Source organism: Macrobrachium nipponense, chromosome 6, assembly GCF_015104395.2.
Source record: "Macrobrachium nipponense isolate FS-2020 chromosome 6, ASM1510439v2, whole genome shotgun sequence".
Lineage (NCBI taxonomy): Eukaryota > Metazoa > Arthropoda > Malacostraca > Decapoda > Palaemonidae > Macrobrachium > Macrobrachium nipponense.
This window is the reverse complement of record NC_061108.1, coordinates 42,499,143-42,522,898: the sequence shown is the minus strand read 5'-3', so window position 1 is coordinate 42,522,898 and position 23,756 is coordinate 42,499,143. Positions and strand designations below refer to the sequence as shown.

Below are 23,756 nucleotides of genomic sequence, written 5' to 3'. Positions count from 1 at the left end.
TAATGAGATGCAAATACTGAGTTGCATCTCCAAAATGTCGTATCTATGATGTTTTTTTAAGCGACATATTCTTATGAAACGAGAGAGACGTCGCTACAGCTCTCACTTCATGAGCTTTTACTCTCAATAGTTGTAACTGTTCGTCAGGAACATACCTTATGAGCGTCTGTAATGACGTTTCTTACAAAGATGCCAGCGCATTCTTGGACATCAGTCTTGTGGGGTCTTTTACCGCGCACCAAAGACCTTGTCTAGAGCTCCCACCCTCTGATGCTTTCTCTGAAGGTAGAACTTCAGAGCTCTAACAGGGCATAGAGACCTCTCTGCTTCTCTGCCTACGAGACTGGACATGCCTTTGACTTCGAATGACTTAGGCCAGGGATTCGTGGGATTCTCGTTTTTAGCTAAAAACAGGGTCTTAAACGAGCAAATAGCTAGTCTCCCTTGAATCCGACTTTATCCTGCAGAGCATGTAATTCACTATTCTCTTTGCCGTAGCTAAAGATAATAGGAATAGGCATTTTCTGGTGATGTCTCTAAACGATGCCAGATGAGGAGGTTCGAATCTTTCCGATGACAGAAACTTGAGGACTACGTCTAGGTTCCAGTTCGGAGGTACTGGTTCCTTCGACTTTGAAGTCTCAAAAGACCTTATGAGATCGTGGATATTTATTTATCTGCCAGATCCAATCCTCTATTCCTGAATACAGCCGAGAGCATACTTCTGTATCCCTTTATTGTGGATACGGCTAGATGAGATTTTTCTCTCAGGAATAGCAGGAAGTCAGCAATTTCCGCTATAGAGGTAGTGGAGGAGGACAACTTCTTGGATCTACACCACCTTCTAACACCTCCCACTTCGATTGGTATACTTTCGTAGTGGAGGTTCTGCGTGCTCTCGCGATCGCGCTTGCCACTTCGCGAGAAAAGCCTCTCGCTCTGACAAGTCTTTCGATAGTCGAAAGGCAGTCAGAGCGAGAGCGGGGAGGTTTTGATGGTACCTCTTGAAGTGTGGTTGTCTGAGATCTGTCCTTCTTGGTAGGGATCTTGGAAAGTCTACGATCCACTCTACCACCTCCGTGAACCAATCCTGGGCCGGCCAAAAGGGGGCTATTAACGTCATCCTCGTCTCCTTTGACGCCACAAACTTTTTCATTACTAATCCCAGGATTTTGAATGGGGGAAAAGCATATACGTCTACTCGAGACCAATTTAGCAGGAAGGCGTCTACCATAAGTGCTCTTGGGTCTTCCACGACCGAGCAAAAGACTGGCAGCCTTTTGGAAATGAATGTTGCGAAGAGATCCACATGAGGAGTCCCCCACAGTGACCAGAGACTTAGACACACTTCCTCGTGTAGGGTCCACTCTGTATGAAGGACCTGGTTCCTCCTGCTGAGTCTGTCCGCCCTCACATTCTTTACTCCCTGTACGAACCTTGTCAGCAGGGAGATGTTCCTGTGAGACGTCCAAAGCAATAGGTCTCTCGTCAGTTCGTAAAGGAACGAGGAGTGAGTCCCCCCCCTGTTTCCGAATGTAGGCAAGTGCGGTGGTGTTGTCCACGTTTACTTGCACTACTTTGTTCGACACCAGAGGTTCTAGACTCTTCAAGCCAGATGTACGGCGAAGAGCTCTTTGCAGTTTATGTGCCAAGTCACCTGTGCTGGTTCCCAGGTGCCTGACACCTCTTCTGAGCCTAATGTCGCTCCCCAACCTTTCTCCGACGCGTCGGAGTACAACACTAGGTCTGGGTTCTGTGTTTTTAGAGAGATCCCTTTGTTCTCTTCCAGAGGGGGCAACCACCACTCCAGGTGAGATTTTATCTCCACTGGAATGGGAAAAAAACGTCCGAAAGCTGTCCGGCCGTTTTTCCAGCTCCAAGACTTCTTGAGGAAGAATTGAAGCGGACGTAAATGCAGTCTTCCTAGTGGGAAGAACTGTTCTAGCGAGGAAAGGGTCCCTAGAAGGCTCAACCATTCCCTCGCCGACGTATGTTGCTTCCCTAAGAAGAGAGAGACTATCCGCAAACCGCCCTTTTGCGATTTCTCTCTTGCGAAGGAAATACTCGAAAACCCAAAACCCCGAGAATCCATCCGAATCCCCAGATAGACTAGGTCCTGTCTGGGATCAGCTGAGACTTCTCGAGGTTCACGAGCAATCCCAACGCTTTGATCAAATCTAGCGTTAACTTTAGGTCCTCCAAGCACTGTCTCTCTGATCTGGCCCTGATGAGCCAGTCGTCCAGATACAGAGAGATATTTACTCCTTTGAGGTGAAGAAACCTCGCCACATTCTTCATCAGGCTTGTGAAGACCTGAGGAGCTGTGGACAGGCCGAAACACAAGGCTCTGAACTGAAAGATCCTTCCCCCCGTCATGAAACGGTAGGTACTTCTTCGATGAAGGGTGGATCGGGACGTGAAAGTAGCGTCCATGGAGATCTAGAGACCCCATCCAATCTCCTTGTCGTAATGACGCTAGGACTGAAGCAGAAGTCTCCATGGAGAACTTTTCCTTCTGAACAAATTTGTTCAGAGAGCTGACGTCCAGTACTGGTCTCCAGCCTCCCGAGGCTTTCGCAACCAGAAAAAAGGCGATTGTAAAACCCCGGGGAGTTTTGATCCAGTACTAGTTCTATCGCTCTCTTGTCCCACATTTGTTCCACCATCGATCGAAGAGTATCCCTCAGCACAGGATCCTTGTACTTGGCTGATAGTTCCCTTGGTATTGACGTTAGGGGAGGAGTGTTCAGGAAAGGGATACGATATCCCTTCCTTATGATAGCCAATGAAGACGCGTCTGCGTTTATCAGTGTCCAGGCTTCCACAAATCCCAGGAGCCTGGCACCTACTGGTGCTTGGAGGAGAGAATCTTCATTTTCCCTTTTTAAAGGGACGAAAGGCAGACCTACCTCTCTTCTCCGGAGCCTTCCTTCTTGCGGGAGGTCTGGAGGTCGGACCACCTCGAAAGGGCTGAACAGATGTACTAGGTCCTTTCTTGTCAGATGCAGAAACAGGTTTCTTCTTTCTTGCTGACTGCGTCAGAAGATCCTGAGTCGCCTTCTCAGTTAAAGAATGCGCAATGTCCTTCACTAACTGAGAAGGGAACAAAAAGTCAGATAAAGGCGAATACAGTAGAGCTGCTCTCTGAGCGTGTGAGACTGCCTTGGTTAAGAAGGCCCCATATACAGTCCTCTTCTTTAGAAGACCTGCTCCAAATAATGATGAGATTTCAAAAGAGTCCATCCTGTACCGCTTTGTCAATACAAGACAATATGCATAATAGGGCTTCAGGTTCGATTCCTTCCGAATCATGGGCTTTCTTGGACATCACCCCAAGGGACCAATCTAAGAAGTTGAAGACTTCCAATACACTGAAAGAGTCCCTTGAGGAGATGGTCCAGTTCAGAAATTCCCCACGTAATTCGTGCCGAATTGAGACCTTGTCGACGTGAAGCGTCAACTAAGGTCGAAAAATCTGCTTCCGATGTAGAAGGGAGAGCAATACCCATATTCTCTCCCGTCTGATACCAAATGCCTCTTTTCCCAGCTAATCTTGCTGGAGCATGCAGAAGACTGTTCTCACTAAGTCTTTCTTAGACTTCATCCATGAGTCTAAGGATTGTAAGGCCCTCTTCATCGAAATGGTGGGCTTCATTTTGAGAAAAGACGAAGGCTTCTTCGTCTTAGCACTCGAAAAGAGCGAGCGCGGAGAAGGAGGAGCGGCAGAGTCAACTCGTCTCCATACTCCTCAAAGAAGCAAGGTAGTCAAAACCTTATAGTTCGACAGTCCTTCTCTTCCCTGATATTCATCATCCGAGTTTTCTTCCAACTCGGGATCTACATGAGTCTCCGCTCTCCTTTCCGTACGTTCCTCTTCTGGAGGAGACAAACTCCTAATAGGAGAGGGGCTAAGGGAATGATAATCTTTCCTCTTTCCCGCTTTAATAGTCTTGGAAGGCGCCACAAGCTCAGGCTTCTCTTGAAAATTAGAAGACGCTTCCCGTTCGCCAAGCGTCCTGGCTGACGTCTCTCGCTTACTTGTCTGCTGACGTCTTGATGACGCTTCGCGCCTGGAAGACGCTCCGCTCATCCAAAGGCGTCCTACTTGGCGTCACAATATTGGTCGAGCGTCACGTCTATGATCCGTTTTCAATGACGCTTCATGTCTAAAAGACGTCTTACGTCTCTCTGGCGTTACGAAACTTTCGTAAGCCACCGTTCTCGTTCTCGAACCCGAAGCTTCTGTAAGACGTTTAGCAGCTTCACGTCTGCATGACGCTTCTCGTTTAGCAGGTGAGAGAGGACGAGACTTCTTAATTGGAAGCGCCACGTCCTTCCTACGAGGCGACTAAAACTCCCCCCACTAGAGAGGACAGTTGCTCTTGAACTGCCATAATTATCCTCCTTGACGCTTCTCCCACGTCCACTGCATGACGCCTTTCGTCATCACTCGGGGGAGAAGAAGGAAAGGGTACTTCTCGGTACTCGTCAGGTGACGCTGACGCCACCTTCACTTTCTTATAGAAGAGGGAGCGTCATCTGAGAAGCGCTCTGGGCTCGAATCTATTTCAGGTTCTTTCATATGACGCTTCAGCGGTCTCGACAAGTTCGACTCCTTCCACCCTCGTTTAGGTGAGGGAGAGGGAGAGGACGAGAAAACACTCACGAAGGACGCTTTCCTATAGCGCCCTTGAGCCGCCTGCCACGAAGCAGAGCTAGCTGAAGGGAGTCTGACCGTTGGGGATTCCCCACGACCTCCTTAAGGCTTTCGACTTTCCTTCTCCTCTGGGCATGGGAGCTTGGAAGAGGTCTAGGCCTGGGAGCGTCGCAGGGACGATCAAACGCCCCCTCCACAACACTGGGAGAACTCACTTCACTGTAATGCTCACTTTCACTAGCCTTACCTTGGAAGTCAGCCATCTTGGACTTCATGTCTCTAATTGTAGCTTTCAGATTGGCGATTTCCGAGGCCGAATCCGAAAGAGCACTCTGAGAATGAGATACATAGGGAGAATCTAAATCAGTAGGATTAGAATTATCCGTGAAAGGCTCAATAGGCCTTGAACTCACACCTTTCAGACGTCTAACCCTATCCCTCTCTAACTTCTTCAAATAAGAAGTCAAAGTCTTCCACTCTTCTGCATTTAAACCCTCGCATTCCTTACAAGTATTATTAGCAGAACACTGAAACCCCCTACATTTACGGCATACAGTGTGAGGATCAACCGAAGCTTTCGGTATCCTCACCCTGCAGCCTACATTCACACACATTCTCACACTCACATTTGAATCAGACATACTGAGAAAAATCCAAAAGAGTTATTCCAAAAACAGTCCACAGTAGCGAATGCCAAAACACGATCCAGATACGTCACCAAAAAGCCGAGAAACGATGATCAAAGGATGAAATATGAATCTAAGTCAGGAGGTAATAGCAACAATGTTGATACCACCGGCGACAGAGAAAATATGATAGAAAACGGGGATGGTTCCTAGTCCTGCCGCCCAGGGCAGGCAGGTAGATCACCTGACCTACCTGTAGCGAGTGGCGCGAAATTTGAATTTCTGTCGGGGACGACGGAGTCTTAGCTATGTATATATCTGACAGGTAAGTGGATTGTATGAAAACAAAAATTCCCCAGTTCGAGAGCCCTCTTGCCCGTCACCACGCTTCAGCACGGGAATGATATGCTGTGCGGAAGCCCAATGACTTCATCAAGGCATTCTCTCATTAAGAGGGTGCTCTTTGTGAGTGCGAAACCGCCTTGGTCAGAAAGGCGCTAAAAACGGCCCTCTTCTTCAAGAGTCCCGCTCCAAATAGAGAGGAGACTTCCCCTGAGCCATCCTGTACCGCCTTGTCTATACACGACAAGATACAGAGGAGAACTTCAGGATCGAGGCCCTCCGAGTCATGGGCCTTCTTGGCCATCACCCCAAGGGACAAATCCAGGAAATTGAATACTTCCAATACATGGAAGAGTCCCTTGAGGAGATGATCAAGCTCAGAAAGACCCCAAGTCACACAAGCAGAGTTCAGGCCATGCCTTCTTGACGCGTCTACCAGACTGGAAAAGTCAGCTTCTGCAGAAGCTGGGAGAGAGAGTCCCATATTCTCCCCTGTCTGGTACCAAATACCCCTTTTTCCTGTAAGTCTAGCAGGGGGCATACAAAAGACAGTTCTGACCAGATCCTTCTTCATTTTCATCCAGTTATCCAGAGACTGGAGAGCTCTCTTCATAGAGATGGTCGGTCTCATTTTCAGAAAAGACGAAGACTTTGGCGTCTTGGAGCTAGAAAAGAGAGAGCGCGGAGAAGGAGGAGCGGCAGGAGTTAAGGAATCTCCATATTCCTGAAGAAGAAGAGGTCTCAAAACCTTGTACTAGTTTGAAAGCCCTTCTCTACCACAAGCCTCGTCTTCTGAATTCCCTTCAACCAAAGGATCAGAAGGAGAATCCGTCTTCAAATCTGGGGCGTCTTTCCAAACATCTCTCTCTGCGGGAGACAAACTCCTAACCGGAGAGGGGCTAAGAGAATGAACAGAGCCCCTCTGAAACAAAGCTAGCGTCTCGCGCCTGGTTGGCTCCTGGCGCCTGGCTGGCTCCTCGCGCCTGGCTGGCGCCTCGCGCCTGACTGGTTCCTGGCGCTTGGTTGGCGCCTCGCGCCTGGCTGATTCCTCACGCCTGGCTGGCGTCTCGCGCCTGACTGGATCCTTGCGCCTAGCTGGTTCCTCGCGCCTAGCTGGTTCCTCGCGCCTGGTAAGCTGCTCGCGCTTGTCTGGCGCTTCGCTCCTGGTTGACGCCTCTCGCCTGGTTGGAATCTTGCGCCTGGCTGGCGCCTCGCGCCTGGAAGACGCTTCGCTGAAATAAAGATCCTCGCGCTTGGCTGGCGCTTCCCGCTTGGCAGACGTCTCGTGATCGGAAGGCATCTTTCGCTTGGAAGACGCCTCATGTCTGGCTGGAGCCTCGCGCCTGGCGGGAGAAAGAAGACGAGACTTCTTACGAGAATGGAATTTTTATTCTAAAATTAATATTAATAATACTTACCTGTATAATTTATCTAGCCCTAAATCCCCAAAAACCGCACCAAAATTTACCACATTGGCAACCCTGTTACCTCCTATTCTGTCCGCCAGTTGGCAACACTGTCGTTGACAGATACGAAAACCTTCCCTCGAATCAGTTTGTGATAGGCAGATCGTGGGGTAGGATGGGTGGGACTAGATAAATTACAGGTAAGTTATTATTAATATTAATTTTAGAATAAAAATTCCATATTAATAACATTACCTTAATATAATTTATCTAGCCCGATTAACCACATTGAAAAGGAGGAGGGAATCTGAATACAATTTCCCCTTCGGACAGAATAGGAGAAAACAAACAAAGAAATATATATCATAGGCAGTCAAAACTCAACCCAAGGTCAAAGATACTAACAACTCAAAGTCTCCTACCATAATGCCACCAACTGCGGTAGCACAGGACAAGGAGTAAGTGCATAGTCAGTCCGTCTGTACTAAAGTCAGGTGACCGACCAGGTGACCAGTCAGACGAATTGCGGACAGCAAGGCTGCACCCTGAAGACTATCAAGCACTATTCTTTCCCTAAAGGATGAGTGTCTGGACTGTCTGGTCGATTCAAAGCTAAGCAAACCTTGGGGGTGTATCAACGCAACCCGAAGTCGCCAGCAACGAATCGGCTCATGAGCAACTCTAACTCGAGCTTTCTGGTGCCAAGAGAAAGGAGCGCGGAGCAAAAAGGCGATTCAGTCCCGAAGGACGAATGCCTGACAGTCCAACCTGGTTTCATGTTACACGATCATCGGGGGTGTGTATCAACGCAACCGACTTCGTCAACAAGAAACTCAGGGCTACTACAAATGTCGCCTGATCTCACACGAGTGTCTGACTCCGAGAAGACAGGTGAGACAAAAAGTAGATGGTGAGGCGAGTCACCAGATGACAGCAGACGATCCATCAACTAATTTCCCCTGTCCAGGACAGTGGAAGAAGCAGGAGTCGTCAGGACAAGCGAACCAGTGGCTAGTCCTAGGTCAGCATCGACTCTGGGAGAAGCGTATCGCCAGTGCCGACAACCCAGTGGCTGGAACCATTTCACACTGAAAATGGAAGCAGCATGAGTTGCCAAGCAGTCATCCTTGTCATCAAAAACACCTAAATACCAAACTGCCTAATTCCCATTATAACTACGTCAAAAACTGCCATGGGTTTTATAATACAAAAACAAAAAAATATATACAAAACAAAAATTAATGAATAATATACAGGTAGCAACCAAACGTAAAACAGGAAGACTACTAATTCTCCTATCTGACGACCTGTTCCTGCCATCACCAACGGGCCCAAAGAACGAAGGTCGCCTAGAACTAGATGAAATATACCCTCAAGTAAAAAGAGGCAAAAACAGAATTAGAACGCCAAGTCGCCGCCTCAAGCACCTTGGCGACTGAGACTTCTTCATTAAAAGCTACTGATGTAGCAACTGCTCTAATACTGTGTGCTCTCGGCGTCTGGTCTTCCCCAGCAGCCGAACCACCAGTTTTAACGATCAGTCATCTGAGAAAAAAGGAATACACCATTCTTTGAAATAGGTCTCTTGACATTTCGGGGTGAAACAAACAGATGACGGGGACGACCCTGAATGTCCTTCGTGCGGCGTAAATAACATGAGAGCGCCCTAACAGGGCAAAGAACTAATTCCTCATTTAAATTACCAACAAAGTCGACCAGCGACTTTCAGTACGAAAGACCTGGGAAATGGGAGGGTATCAGACGATTCAGTCTTTGCGACAAATTCAGGAAGGTATGACAAAATCATGTCTTGTCCAGATCTGGCAACCAGAAAAGAGAGTGCTGCAGTTCACCCACCCTCTTGGCTGTAGCCAGTGAGACAAGGAAGAGTGTCTTAGAAGAGAGGTCCCTAAATTTGGCAGAATTCAGAGGCTCAAACGGAGGGAACCTTAAGGCTTGAAGGACTTTGTTAACGTCCCATGTCGGAGGCGAACACTGCGGCCTGGAGGTCGAGATAGGGAAAAAGATCGAAGTAAATCTCTAATGACATAAGAATGAAGAGATCTCAGGAAAGCCTTGCCTTAAAAACATAGGAAAGCATAGACCTATAAACCCTTAATGCACGAAGGTGCCAGGGCCCTGTCATGATGTAAATGAACTAAAAACTCCGCTACTTTCGGTAAGGAAGGTCTAGAAATTGAATGTCCTTGAGACTTACACCAACGTCTGTACAAAACCGACCATTTAGCCTGATAATTTACTCTGGTTGATTGCCGCCTGGCAAGAGCCAACTGTCGTGCCACTCTGGAGAGAACCCTTCGTGCTTGGAGAACCTCCTGACAGTCTCCAGGCATGAAGATGAAGCATGTGAGCCTCTGATGGAACCGATGAAAATGGGGTTGTTTGAGAAGATCTGGTCTCTCTGGCAGGCGAATGGGGGGTTCCACCAGTGCTTCCAGAAGGTCGGGAAACCACTCCTTCTGTGGCCAGAAGGGGGCGATCAAGGTGAGATCCAGACGCTTGGTTGCCCTCACTTTGTTGAGGACTGACCTCACCAGAGAGAACGGAGGAAAAGCATAGGCTTGAAGTCCCTCCAGTCCTGCAAAAGAGAGTCTGTCCCGGCACTCTGGAGGGGAGTCCTGGGTAAAGGGGCGAAGAATATCTGGCACCGAAAATTCAGTGGGGTGGCAAACAGATCGACTGTGACAGGCCATTTCTTCCTGAGGCTGTCGAAGACTTCCTGGCAAAGTGTCCACTCCGAACCCTTGAACTTCGTTCGGTAACTCGACAAGGCGTCTGCTAAGACGTTGTGATGGCCCAGGATAAACTGAGGGGACCAACGTAATCCCCCTGTCTTCTGCCCAACACAGGATTGATCGGGCTTCTTGAGTGAGAAGATCCGACTGTGTGCCGCCTTGGTTCTCAAGTACGAGACTGCTGTGGTGTTGTCGACAAAGATCGCGACACAACCGACTCCAACAGTTGTTTCCTGAATGAAAGAAGGCCTAGGTACACTGCCCTCAGTTCCCTCCAATTTATTGACATGCTCCTCTCCTCCTCTAACCAAAGGCCCGAAGCGGCTTCGGAGCCCAGGTGTGCGCCCCAACCTGTTGATCCGGAGGCGTCTGACCAAAAACAATTAGGTCCGGAGGAACCGAAAGAAGAGATGTCCCTGAACTTGAGGCGGTGAACTTGCATCCACCAACAGAGATCCTTTCGACATTGTGGCAGAAGAGGCGACTATCGTGTCCTCGGACACGAAATCCCATGACTGGCGAAGTGTCGACTGAAGGGACCTCATTCTGAGACGACCTCCGGGAACAGTTGGATGAGGGATGACAAATGGCCCAGGAGAGACCTCCAAAGAGAAACTGGCTGCGTTACGGAGGACAAAAAATTCTTCGATCAGACTCAGAAGCTTGTCTATCCGTTTCTGAGCGGAGAAGCCCTCAAAATCTGGGAATTCAAAAACAATCCCCAGATAAGTCATGATCTGGCAAGGATTAGATTGGACTTGTCGAAGTTGACACGAATGCCCAACTCGACACAAAGAGACAGAACTATCTCCCTCGACCGGAGACATTTCTCTAGAGATTCGGCCTGGACTAGCCAATCGTCCAGATACCGAAGCATCCTTACGTTTAACTGATGCAGAATAGCTGAAACAGGAGCCATCACCCGAGAAAAGACCTGTGGAGCAGTGGTGAGGCCGAAACAAAGGGTCTTGAACTGGAAAACTCCCGAGTCCGTGAAAAAACCGAAGGTAAGGTCTGCTTCTTGGATGGATGGGGATTTGCAGATAAGCATCCTGCAGATCGATGGAAATCATCCAGTCCCCCTCCTGACGGATGAAAGAACAGTCTGGACCGTCTCCATCCTGAACTTGGACTTTAGAATGAACTTGTTCAAAACCGAAAGATCTATGATGGGGCGCCAGGCACCCGAGGCCTTTAGAACTACAAAACATCCGAGAGTAAAACCCGGGAGAAGGAGGAGCTCGCTCTATGGCATCCTTCTCCAAGAGGGCCGAAAGCTCCTTCTCCAAGGCTTGACCCCTGATTGAGTGAGGGGAATAACTGCCTGAACTCGAGAGGACGATTGGAAATTGGAGGTATGGAAACAAAAGGGATCTCGTAACCTTCCTTCAGGACCTCCACCACCCAAGCATCCACCGCTCTCCCCTGCCAAGCTGACCAATGGTGGGAGAGACAAGCTCTACTGCGGTCTCCAGGCGAGGTGATGACTCCTACTTACCGAAAATTTCTTACGCAGAGACAAGGAAGAAGAAGAAGAAGAAGAAGAAGGTCCTCCTGGAGGTTGAGCTCTTTCTCTGCCCTTAGAGCCACGCCAAGAAACCTCTCCCGCGTTTCAAAGGGTGAGCACCAGAGGATGAAGAAGACGGCACCAGCAACCTGAGATGTACTCTGGAAAAAAGAGCCAGAAGGAGGTTGTTGGGCTGGAGCAGAAGGTACAGATCTGGTCCTAAACTTACACTTACTCCTTGAAGGAACGGGAGGAAGACCAGAGGAAAAAGCTCTTGATAAGGCCCAGTGAGCTTGGGAAGAGGCATCACCTTGATGTTCCTTCAAAACCTCAGAAGCACAGAAATATCGAAAAGGAAATCGGCCAAAAGGAAAAGAGGACAACAGACGGGTTCTCTGAATCTCCGATACAGAGGAGGGTTAACTTGCGACAAATACAGGTTACGCCTTAGAGAAACAAGAAAGGCCTGCATTGAAGCAGCAAGCTCGTTCTGATGTACAGAGAAGCGATTGAAATGGATGAGCAGAATTTCTCAAAAAGAGGAGCATCAGGAGGAACAAACCCGGAGTCCTTGATATATTTAAAAGCCCTCCGAGGACCCACATATTGAAGGATTGAGCTTCTTGTAAGGAGCTCATAACAGCCTCAATAGCAATAAAATCTTCAATTGAGACAGAGACCGAAGCCTTAGAAGGCAAGGGTTGACTTGAAAGTCGGACAAAATCAGGATTTGGCTTGGGGGGTCGAGAGAATGAAGAATCATCCGCCACCTGGTAAACTCCTCTCCGGTGTCGTAGAAGAGAAGAGAGCTTCCTCTTCCCTTCCCCGATCACCTTCGAAAGTTTAGCGGCAACGTCCGCCCTCACTCTCGCGAACCTCTGGGCAAAGGGAAAAACGTAAAAATTCCCGTGACCGGGAAGGACCGTCAAGAAAAATCCCTTCTGTAATACAACGAGGCGGAGGCTGCTTCTGCTCTTTAGGCCTCGCCTGAGGAAGAAAACTCAAAATTAAATCAAAAAGTTTCTTGAATTCTACATCATGGACATCCATTCGAGGAAACATCAATATCACACGAATCCGCGTCATCATCATCATCATCGTCAGATCCTAACTTAGAAACTTCCTCTGAAGTAAAATCCTGACGACTAGCTATCTTAGGTCTGACACTAATATCCCTCCCCCCTTCTCCTAAATAAGCGCCCTTTGGCACTGTTACAGGACTAACAGGGGACACGTTGGGTAAAGATTCGTTAGGCACCTGCCCGGACCGGATCCCCCCTAGGCCTTCGCCACGACGGGGTTCACAAGCCGGGGTATCTGTCGCACCGTTACCCATGGTGCTGTCGACAGGTACCTGACGAGGAGCTGAAAATGAATCTAAAAGTGTGTTAGACATTCTAGTAAAGGCTTCTTGAAAATTCTCTGACAGATTGTTAAACTTAGCAGAAATATCTCTATCTAGACTAAGCTGTAATTTCTTAAAATTCTGTTTTCCAGGTAGTTTCCATTGCCAAAATCTTCGAATCTACATCAGAAATAACTTCACTAATTACCGGTTGTACAGGGGCAAAGCATCAATTAATTCGGAATCGGAGTCGTACGATACCGAAACCGAAGAGCCAGAACCTCATGAGCGCCCAAGTCAAAGAATTCGTTAGATACAGTTCTAGCAATCGATTTTCTTTTTCTCCTTAACCGATCTTTTACGCTGCAAGATTGTTTGGCGTTTCATATAAGCAGTCATATCCTCGTCAGACAGGGCTTACATACGTCACAACGAGAAGTCAAGTCACAAACCTGTCCACGACCAAGAGCTACAAATGTCATGGGGTTCATACTCCCTGCTACTCATCCTTGTGCCCACAAACCGGGCAGTTCCTGATGTTGCTGGCAGAAGGAAGCATCGTAATTTCTTGGTAATCCATTGTAGAATTGGACAGGTCAGTAGTTCCGGGTCGCGCAAAAGTTCGTAATTTGAGATAAGAACCACAACAGAAATCAAAGTTAATTCACTATTTCGTGATGTAATGCGTGAGTGGTAATTCATATAAAGTCTCATTTAACAAATAATGAAAGCTTTAAAGGCACAAAAATGTTTAAGGAAATTTATAAAGAGCGGCCGTGATGTAAACAACACGGGCGCTCGTTAACAACTGATTCGAGGGAAGGTTTTCGTATCTGTCAACGACAGTGTTGCCAACTGGCGGACAGAATAGGAGGTAACAGGGTTGCCAATGTGGTAAATTTTGGTGCGGTTTTTGGGGATTTAGGGCTAGATAAATTATATTAAGGTAATGTTTATTAATAGGATCTTTCGAAAGGACTCCAACCAACGCGGCTAACTGTTCTTGAACCGCTAAAAGAATCCTCTTGGAAGCCTCTCCAGCGTCCTCTTCAACAAGAGAGGGAGACCTCGAAGGAGTTTTACCTGGTCTGTCGTAACAGGGAGACGTCAAAACCACCTTCGCCTTCTTGATCGCGGAGGGAGCTTCATCAGAAAAGCGCTCGGGGCTCGAGTCAAACAAAGGCTCTTTCCAGTGCCTTTTCAGGGGCCTGGAAAGGTCCGAATCCTTCCACCCTCGTTTAGGTGAAGGAGAACCGGACGACGAGAAACACTCTCGGAGGACGCTTTTTCTAAAGCCATCCTGAGCAGTCTGTTGCGCTACAGAGCCTGCTGAAGGGACGCCTGACCGGTGGGGATTCTCCACAACCTCTGTAAGGCTTTCGACTTTCCTTCTCCTCTGGGCTTGGGAGCTTGGAAAGAGGTCTAGGCCTGGGAGCGTCGCAGAGACGGTCAGACGCCCCCTCCACAACACTGGGGGCCTCACTTCACTAAACACGTCACTTTCACTATCCTTACCTTTCAGGGCAGCCATTTTGGATTTCATCCTATGAAGTGTAGCCTTCAGATCAGCGATCTCCGAGGCTGAATCTGAATGCAAAGCCTGTGAGGGCCCTGATAAAGAGGGAGAATCAAATGCATGGTTTACAGAAGAGTTAGAATCAGGAAAAGGCTCAATAGGCCTTGAACTACCCGCACCCTTAGATGCAGCCCTTCTAATTCTATCCCTCTCTAACTTCTTCAAGTAAGAAGTTAGAGTCTTCCATTCTTCAACACTCAACCTTTCACACTCATGACAGGTGTTAGTCAAAGAACATTCAAAACCTCTACATTTACGGCATACAGTGTGAGGATCAACCGAGAATTCGGTATCCTCACCTTGCAGCCTACATTCACACAAACTCTCACACTAACACTTGAATCAGACACTCTGTAGAAAAAATCAAAGCAAGCAACCAAAATCCAGTCCACAGTAGCGAATGCCAAAACAACGATCCAGGTACGTCACCAAAAGGTCCGATGAAAGAAGATTAATTGCCTTGAAAAACGAATTCTAGTCAGGAGGTAGTAACAACAATGTTGATACCACCGGTGACAGAGAAAATATGATAGAAAACGGGAATGGTTCCTAGTCCTGCCGCCCAGGGCAGGTCGGTAGATCACCTGACCTACCTGTAGCGAGTGGCATGAAATTTGAATTTCTGTCGGGGACGACGGAGTCTTAGCTATGTATATATCTGACAGGTAAGTTGATTGTATGAAAATGCAACTTTTCATCTGCTCTTTTAAAAAGTTATCCTTTACTTTGCTTTACCTAGTAATACTGTATGTAGTCTTGTATTACTATTTGTGTTATAAAATACAAACAAACCGATCATGTTTTTGTATGGAAAAATCAACTGAGCAGGGAGGTAAGATTATTTAGTGTATTTAAGTTAATTCAGAGCAATTTTCTTGCTTCTATTTAGCGTAAATTAATCTTTAGAAACTCTATTCATATTTGACATGGTTATTTTTCTTTATATGAAGAGTTTTTAATTTTAAAATTGATGTAAATAAGTGAACTAGACTTGGTTATTTTTTCGTTAATAGATGGCGCTTGTGTCTGTTTATCGGTACATATTTTGGTACTTGCCGAAGCACCAAGAGACCCTCCTAAAATACAAGCATAACGAATATGCATCCATTCCTTGACTCTTATAAAAAGTTATGCTTTACTTCACTGTATCCAGTAATAGTGTATGTAGTCTCATATTACTATGTATAGTAGTACGTATTATAAAATACAAAACGATCCATGTTTTGCTTTGGAAAAATCAGCTAAGGGCAGAGGCAGGGTTATTTCACCCTACTTAACTCGATTTTCTTGCTTCTATTTAGCTTACACAGTCCAAACTGGGGCAGAATTCAAAGCATAATCCAAATGAAAGCCAAGGCCATCAACCAGAATTAAGGCCAAATCAAACTGAGGGTTGGGCTACAGACCAAAAAAGTTCACTCAGAGCAGGAATGCGTCCAACCAGCTAAGCGAATGAAGAGCAATTGGTGAGGGGAGGGCCTCTAACAACCGGTACTGGCAGCAGTGTTGCCAGCGGTAAAGCAGGTAACTCAGTACAGTTTTACCTGCACCGTTGGTAATACTGGTAGTTAAAATTACCCAGTTTATGGGTAAGTCTGTGGGGATATAGTTTGGGCTGGTCAGTGACCAGGGCTAATTCGGTGTTCAAGGAGTATTACAATAACGCATTCCTTATTGACCATCAAGATGTCTTCTGAGTCTCATCAGAGGGAAGGCTATTGCACCTAAAAGATGACATCCATCCAATGATCCACTCACTAAACAACAGTAAAACATGAGTCAAATAAAACCACTGATGGATGTGAATGAGAGACAGAGATAGAGAATATTGTATTTATATTTGTTTTGTCAAGTCATTGTGCACTCTTGGTAAAAAATGAACACTAGTATGAAGATAGTACTTTTAGTGTCCCAAACATGAAATAATTCTATTACTACACTGATTGGCAAATTTCTCTTCCCTGCTGACCAACATGATGAAATTGTCACAATTGGATAACTGAAAACTAAATTAAATTTTTAGATAAATTATTTCTAACATTTGTCTTGTCCACTAAGTCTAAAACCTAAAGCAGTAATTGTTTGAGCCAAGTAAAGTATGTGAGGTCATTAAGAATTGAGGATGAGTTCTTTTTAGCTGATTGTGCTTTACAATCTTTGATTGTTTTTTAACCAGTTCCCAGCTGGTACTAGAAGATTATCCTATCGTTAAGACCGAAGGTTTGTTTCACATATGAACTACTATCCTTCTCTTCTAATTAGGCAATTGATCATTTTTTCCCTCTTACCCCTACCCTTTAAAGGCTGGGGTTAACTATTAGGAGCATTCATTAATGATTGTTTCAATTTTAACTACTGTCCAACCAGGACCAAGTAGCAGCAAATAAAGCTAATGATAGAGGTTAACTTTCACCTAAAAACCTGTGGTTTCAGCAAGGTCAGAGGTTGGATTCCTCCTCAACTTTCCACACATCTGTCACCAGCTAGTTAACAAGCTTCAACAACCAAACCAGTACATTTGTTCAAGGAATATGATAAATATCTTATAAAAGACAATACTAGCTTGTATACTTCATAGGAAGAACTATGAATTGGTTATAAGCAGATTACATTTACTACTACACAAAATAAATCATATAAGTACTTGTATTGCTATATCAACCTGCATAGTCTAAAGAAAAATGGTTCTCTTACCTTACACTGTACTGCACTCTTAAAGGCAGAATAGTTTCAGGAGTGATGTTTCCAGAATCAAATGCCAATCCATTATATAAAATAAAACACCAGGAAGTTAACTTCTATCTGAGAAGGACTTCTCCCAAATAAGGGAATTTCTGAGGAAATAGAAATATGATACTTAAGAGATCTATTTATGGAGATTACTTAACAAAGTACAGTAACAGTATTAAAAGATGATGTTGCAAATCAATTTATTTGGAAACCAAAAACTGAAAAAATTTGTACCACGATTTCATACAGCAAACTCTCAAAATTCTAATACCTACTTAAAAAATGAAATTTTTTTTCCAAATACTTACCTTTAATATTATGGCTAAACTCACTGTACCAAAAGGATGACAACAGTGTAAAACAGCATAAAAATTGATAGGAAACTTAATTTTACACCGACTATACACTCATCTCTGGACAAATCACTAGTTCGAGCATATTGTTTCCAGATTTTCTGTCCACTACAGTGGGGAGACTGAGGAGGTACATAAATGTATATGCCTATCAAGAGGTATTTATAAAAAATAAATTTTATTTCTTAAATTGGATAGGTGTAATTCCCACTTTCACACAGGAGGTGGGAAATTACTGAAGATAAAACTTTACTTTTTCTATACAAAATACAATGCTGCTCCTCTGAGAATTAGATTCCATAAGAAAGTACTGATGCCAAGTGAGGTGAGTCACCGCACACTAATTCATGAGGTAACAAGGCCTTTAAATAGTGCAGGAGGCATTACAACATGAAACTTGACCTTGAGTAAAGGTAAAAGAGAAGGGCCTTTAACAAAATGGTCATAGCATTTTTGAACATTAACAAATCTGGAATCCTAAGGCTACAAAACAAATTCCTTACATTCTGCCTATGGTGGATCCTTTGATTGGACGTGCCCTCAACGCCCTACACCCCACCACTTATTTGTCAGTAGTGACTGCTATCCTATGGATTTAGCACACCGCAGAAATTAGCTGTGCTACATTGTAAGACAAACATAGTAAACTGATAAACTGTTTTTGTCCTCCAAAACAACTATTTTAAGAGTCAATTTGAACAAAATTTTTATTCTGTTGCATTTTAATATTTCTGTGTGGTGACAAAATAGGTTAAAAAAAATAGTGACGAACTGGACTGGTGATGAAATGGGCAGATCCCATACTAGCTAGCTCCACCTCCTTATCAGCCAGCAGAGTTTCCATCGCTGCCATATAGTGCTGCCACAACAAAGGCTAGACAAGAACTAAGGGCGATGACCTCAAGTTGACTGTTTGACTGACAGTTCTGCTCTTTATGTGTGGACGCTCATCCGTCGTACGGTCGCAGGTGAAACGACAGGTAAACCTGATCGTGAACACCAGGTCATGCTGGTAGTACCTACTACTGCAGAATGGTGGAACGGCACTTTACGCCTTCTCCACATTTTGAAACATTCTTGGCAAGCACGTTTGTTCTGGCAAACGGGAATTTTTGCGCTGCATGCGCTTACCGCAGGGGTTACAGGGCCCTGGCTATTTTGCTTGTATGGCAACATCATGTGTTTTATTAGTGTCACTGTAGTCGGGTCGAGGTCAAACTACTTACAAATTATACAAAAAACAAAAATGGAATTTTCATTATAAAATAAAATTTTATTGCATGCTTACCAAACAATTATACAGCTGTAGGTTTCCTACGAATGGCAGACTATAGATTCAAAACTTTCGCGGTGGCGCTGCCATCGCTGATGTAGGTGATGTCATCTCCCTCCACTCGAGGGAGCTACAGGTACAACTCCCCAGGTAACATCAATTCGTTCTGCCCAGCCATCCACCTGAGGGGAGGAAGGAGGGCTTTGATTAATAATTGTTCGGTAAGTATGCAATAAAATTTTATTTTATAATGAAAATTCCATTTTTATTGCAGTGTCTTACCGAACAATTATACAGCTGATTACCCATTGTAAGGATGGGGGGCTGTGGATGTAAATTTTAATTCAAATATAACATGATTCTTGAAAACAAAATAACCAAAAGCACTGTTAGTGCCTGTTGTACCTTACCTTGTAAGAGAGCTACTGCAGGAGAATACTGCTTCTGGTCGGTGCTCATCTAACACAGTAGAAGGCTTGGAGTATGACCAATGGGTGCCTCTATATGGAGTGGAATATCCTCGTAGTCATGGTGTTCACCGCTGACTCAACGAAGATACAACAAACTATTGCCCTTACCCTGGGCTGAGACCAGAAATAACCAACATGAAAACAACTGTCACCCATACCCAAATAAAAACCTTTACCCACCAAAACTAACACTAAAATGACTGGTGATTACTCCAGGTACATTGTACCCCCAGACTTCCCTTTAACTCGTCAACCTTGATACAAGGCGAAACATAGGCTAACAGAGGGAGCAACCCCCTATGTCGTTTCTTCCAACACCATGCTAACTACTGAAAGTGGACCGAGAGACTTACAATCTTCGAACACTGTCTTGATTTCTTTCAAATAATGCGTAGCGAACACAGATTCAGACCTCCAAAAGTACTTTGGAGGATAGCGGATAGCGACACGTTGTGTCGAAAAGCGAGGGAAGTCGCTACTGCTCGAACTTCGTGCGCTTTCACTCTCCGTAAAGGAAACACTGCGTCGTTAGCTTGAGTGTGTGCTTCGACAATTAATTCTCTCAAAAAAAAGGAAATAGCGTTTTTTGAGAGAGGACGAGAGATATTTTTAACCGAGCACCACAAACGATTCAATCGACCTCTAATTTTCTCCGTTCTGCGGAGGTAATATCTTAATACCCGCACGGGACATAAGAGCCGTTCTTCTTCTTCCTGGCCTATTAAGTCTGTCAGGTTCTTGAGAACGAAGTTTCGTGGACAAGGATTAAAAGGGTTTTCGTTTTTCGTGAGAAAATTGAGCTCGATGGAGCAAACTGCGTCGCCTTGAGATAATCCCACCTTTTTGTCCATCGCATATAGCTCGCTAACTCGTCTAGCTGATGCCAATGCAACTAAAAATAACGTCTTCTTGGTGAGATTCCTCAGAGACGAAGAAAGTAACGGTTCATAGGGAGGACCCAAAAGCCGTTTAAGAACTATATCGAGATTCCATGCCATCGAGCCCTTTGACGATTTGGAAGTCTCGAATGATTTAATCAGATCGGAAAGATCATTATTCGTGGATAGGTCTAGTCCTCTGTGTTTAAAAACTGAAGCAAGCATCGCTCTGTATCCCCTAATAGTCGAAGGTGCTAAACACTTAACGTCCCTTAAGAATAAAAGGAAATCAGCTATTTCGTTCACAGATGTTTCACAGAAGAAGAGACTTTAGTTTGGATCTGGGAAGCATTCTTTCCTTGGCCAGAATGGAGTGACTAGTGCATTTTTGTGGAATGACACTTTGTTCAGCACCTGTCTTATTAGGCAGAACGGGGGAAAGGCGTACGCTTCCAGGCCCGACCAGTCTAGTAACATTGCGTCAACTGACCTTGCAAGAGGGTCAGGGACTAGAGAGCAAAACAGCGGAAGGCAGTTGTTCCTTGAAGTTGCAAATAGGTCTATCATCGGCTTTCCCCAAAGTTTCCATAGGTTTAGGCAGACCTTCGCATCGAGAGTCCATTCCAATGGCAGTACTTGATGACGGCGACTTAGTTCGTCCGCCAAAACGTTCATTTTCCCTTGAACAAATCGAGGGATCAGCGTAACTTGAAATTTTTCTGCCCACATAAGCAGATCTTTTGCAAGGTTGTAGAGGGTGAAGGAGCGCGTTCCGTGAACTGCTACCACCTGTTCCGTCACAAGATGAAAGAACGCCTGAAGTCCCAGGTACACTGATAATAGCTCCCTCACGTTGATATGAAGGGAGCGTTGAGCTTCCAACCATTCCCCGACGCTTCGTTCTTTCCCCAACAGGGCTCCCCAACCTGCGTCGGAGGTGTCTGATAGAACAGAAGGGTTGGGTGGTGCGGACGAAGTGAAAGACCCTCTACCAGTCTTGGTTTTGAAAGCCACCACACTAAGCCCTCCTTGATTTCATCTGAAATTGAGAATACTGTCGAGTCTTCCTGCACTATGATGCCTTCAGGAAGAATTGTAGGGGCCTCATGTGCAGCCTTCCGAGTTTGACAAACTGTTCCACCAAAGCTAGTGTTCCTAACAGACTGGTCCAATGGTTGGCGGAACAGGACATGCAGTCCAGGAAATCCTGTACTACTTCTGGTGAAAAAAAAGCCCGAAAAACTCGAGAGTTCAGAGTCATCCCCAAATAGAGAATGCTCTGAGTCAGAATTAGCTGAGATTTCTCCTTGTTTATAAGAAGACCTAAGGCGTGAGTTAATGAAAGAGTCCTCTTGAGATCCTTCATACACTGACTTTCCGAAGAGGAGAGGAGAAGCCAGTTGTCTAGGTAGAGTGACACTGATGCTCAGGAGGTGTAACCACTTTCCCAGCGGAGTCAGCACTCGCGTAAATACTTGCAGTGCTGTCAAGAGGCTGAAGCAAAGAGCTCGAAACTGGTAGGTCTTGCCCATGAACACAAAACGAAGGTATTTCCTGGAGTTCTGGTGAATTAGGATGTGGAAGTATGCGTCCTGCATATCCAGGGATACCATCCAGTCCCCTAAGCGAAGGAATTCCAATACCGAACGAGTCGTTTCCATATTGAATTTCGTCTTCTGAACGAACAAGTTCAGTGCGCTTACATCCAGTACAGGCCTCCAAGACCCTGATGACTTGGGGACTACGAACAGTAGTAAAACTCCGGGGATGGTCTATAGCTTATCTCCTCTATGACAGCCTTCTGCACGAGTGTCTCTATTTCTCGAGTTAAGGCTACAAACTTCTCTGTCTGGAGAGTAGGTGGGTAATGCGATGGGAACATTGGATAGAGGTGGAGTGTCTTTGAAAGGAATGGAGTAACTGAACCGGAGAACTTGGGTCACCCAGGGCTCTGCCCCTCTGCGACTCCATTCCTCCCAAAAAAGGCTCAGTCCGTCCCCTACTGGAGCATGAAGGATTGAAGGATCACTTGGACGATTTAGTGTCAGGTTTGGTTGAGGACTTGGTAGAGTGTCGTAAATTCGATTGAGGCCTGACGAACGGTCTAGACCTGCCCCCTCGAAAGGGTTTCTTCTGCAAGGGCGATTCTGAGGTGGTAGGCGTCAAAGTCGAGGGTTTAACTCACTTAGAGGACTGAGCAAGTACTAAGTCATTAGTAGACTTCTTTCCCAGTGCGGAAAGTGTCTTGGCCACTGTTTCTTTGGGGAACAGATGATTCTTGTTGAGAGGAGAAAACAAAAGGGTGGACTTCTGAGGTGAGGCGACTCCTCTCAAAACAAAATAACACCAGAGCTGCCTTTTCTTGAGAGTCCCGAATGCAAAGAGAGAGGCCAGCTCATCACAACCATCCCTAACTGATTTGTTGGCACAAGACAAAACCCCAAGCCAGTCTGATGCCAGGTCCTCCTGGAGAGTAGGGCAGTCCTCTATTTTCGTAGCAAGGGCCGATCGTCCAGTCCAAGAAGCTCATAATCTCCAAAATCTTGAAGATATTCTTTACCAAATGGTCCAATTCGGGTGATGTAAAGAATATTTTAGCTACTGCAAATGCGGACCTCCTATTTGCATCTACCAGTCCCGAGAAGTCCCCCTAGGAGGAGGCAGACACTCCCATGGAGGGGGCTTCTCCAATTATGTAGAACCTATACCTCTTCATGATAAGTTTCAACGGAGGATAGGTGAAAGTTGCTTTCCCGAGCACTCTCTTGAACTTCAACCAGTCTTCTATATCACAAAGCGATTGTTTAGCAGCCTTGGAAAGTACGAGCTTCGGGAGAAGAGGATCGAAATTCTTCCTTCTCATCAGGATGATGGAAGCAGGCAACCTGGGAGCGGCTGCTATAAAGTAATCCGGGTACATGTCCAGAAGGTAGCGTAAAAGCTTCGAATAGCACGAGAGAGGAATAGAGTCTGCTTTTAAGTCCTCCTCGTCATCTAAAGAGATAGGTGACAGAGACGGTTCTTGATTTGACTCATTGCTCTTCGGACATTGTTTGCTTTCTTTCATCCAGTTCATCAGCTCTTGCAATTGTCGATGTAAAGGAACTGAATTCTTGTCTTCTTAAGTTAAAGTCGTAGCAACTGGGGTTGTGGACTTCGATACGATCGACACCGGAGGTCTCGCGCCAGTCGAATTATCTGTCGCATGCAAAGTTGAAGGTAAACTTTCGACAGCTAGACGAGTTGAAGATCTCAACGGACTCAGAATCAGTCGTTCCACAATCGAGTCGAAGGCGGCTGTTGCTGTCGTGAGAATCTGAGGCGAAGTCCATGTAGCTACGCTACACAACGGGCGAGGGTTATCTACTTCTCTGTACTTCTTCACAGGGGGCAGAGAGAACACCTCTTACGACGTCTAACTGGCGACGAATCACTCGACTCTGTCGACAACTGGTTACAGAACGACACACCTTTCCAATGGTGTTTAGTCGAATCCTGCTGTTGCACCACAGGATCAACAGAGGAAGCAACTGTCTGTGGTCTCCCTTGGACCTCCAGTATGTCTTCTCCCTGAGGCGGGAGAGCGGGACAGGAACCTTCGTCTAGGAGAACTATCGGGACAAACAGCTACCCCCTCAGATTGCACTGCACTGACACTTTTCACTTCACTAGGAGTCTTTTCTATGAAAGACTTTACAGATAAACCTAACTGCATGACCATATTAGCTAATACATCAAATTTCTTTTCAAATTTAGACTCGAGGCTGGCAATGGTGTCAGGAGGAATCAAGATCGGAGACATAATAAGAGGAGAAGGATAAGGAATAGGAGCAGGTG

General features: G+C 45.8%; 1 protein-coding gene across 1 annotated transcript in view; it reads right to left on the bottom strand.

Moving 5' to 3' along the window:
• Window positions 1–23,756, bottom strand: part of LOC135216293 (bridge-like lipid transfer protein family member 1) — a gene marked incomplete in the record, with an annotated part of 368,522 nt that overhangs the window by 321,767 nt on the left and 22,999 nt on the right. The window contains 1 exon segment of the mRNA XM_064251459.1: window positions 16,910–17,049.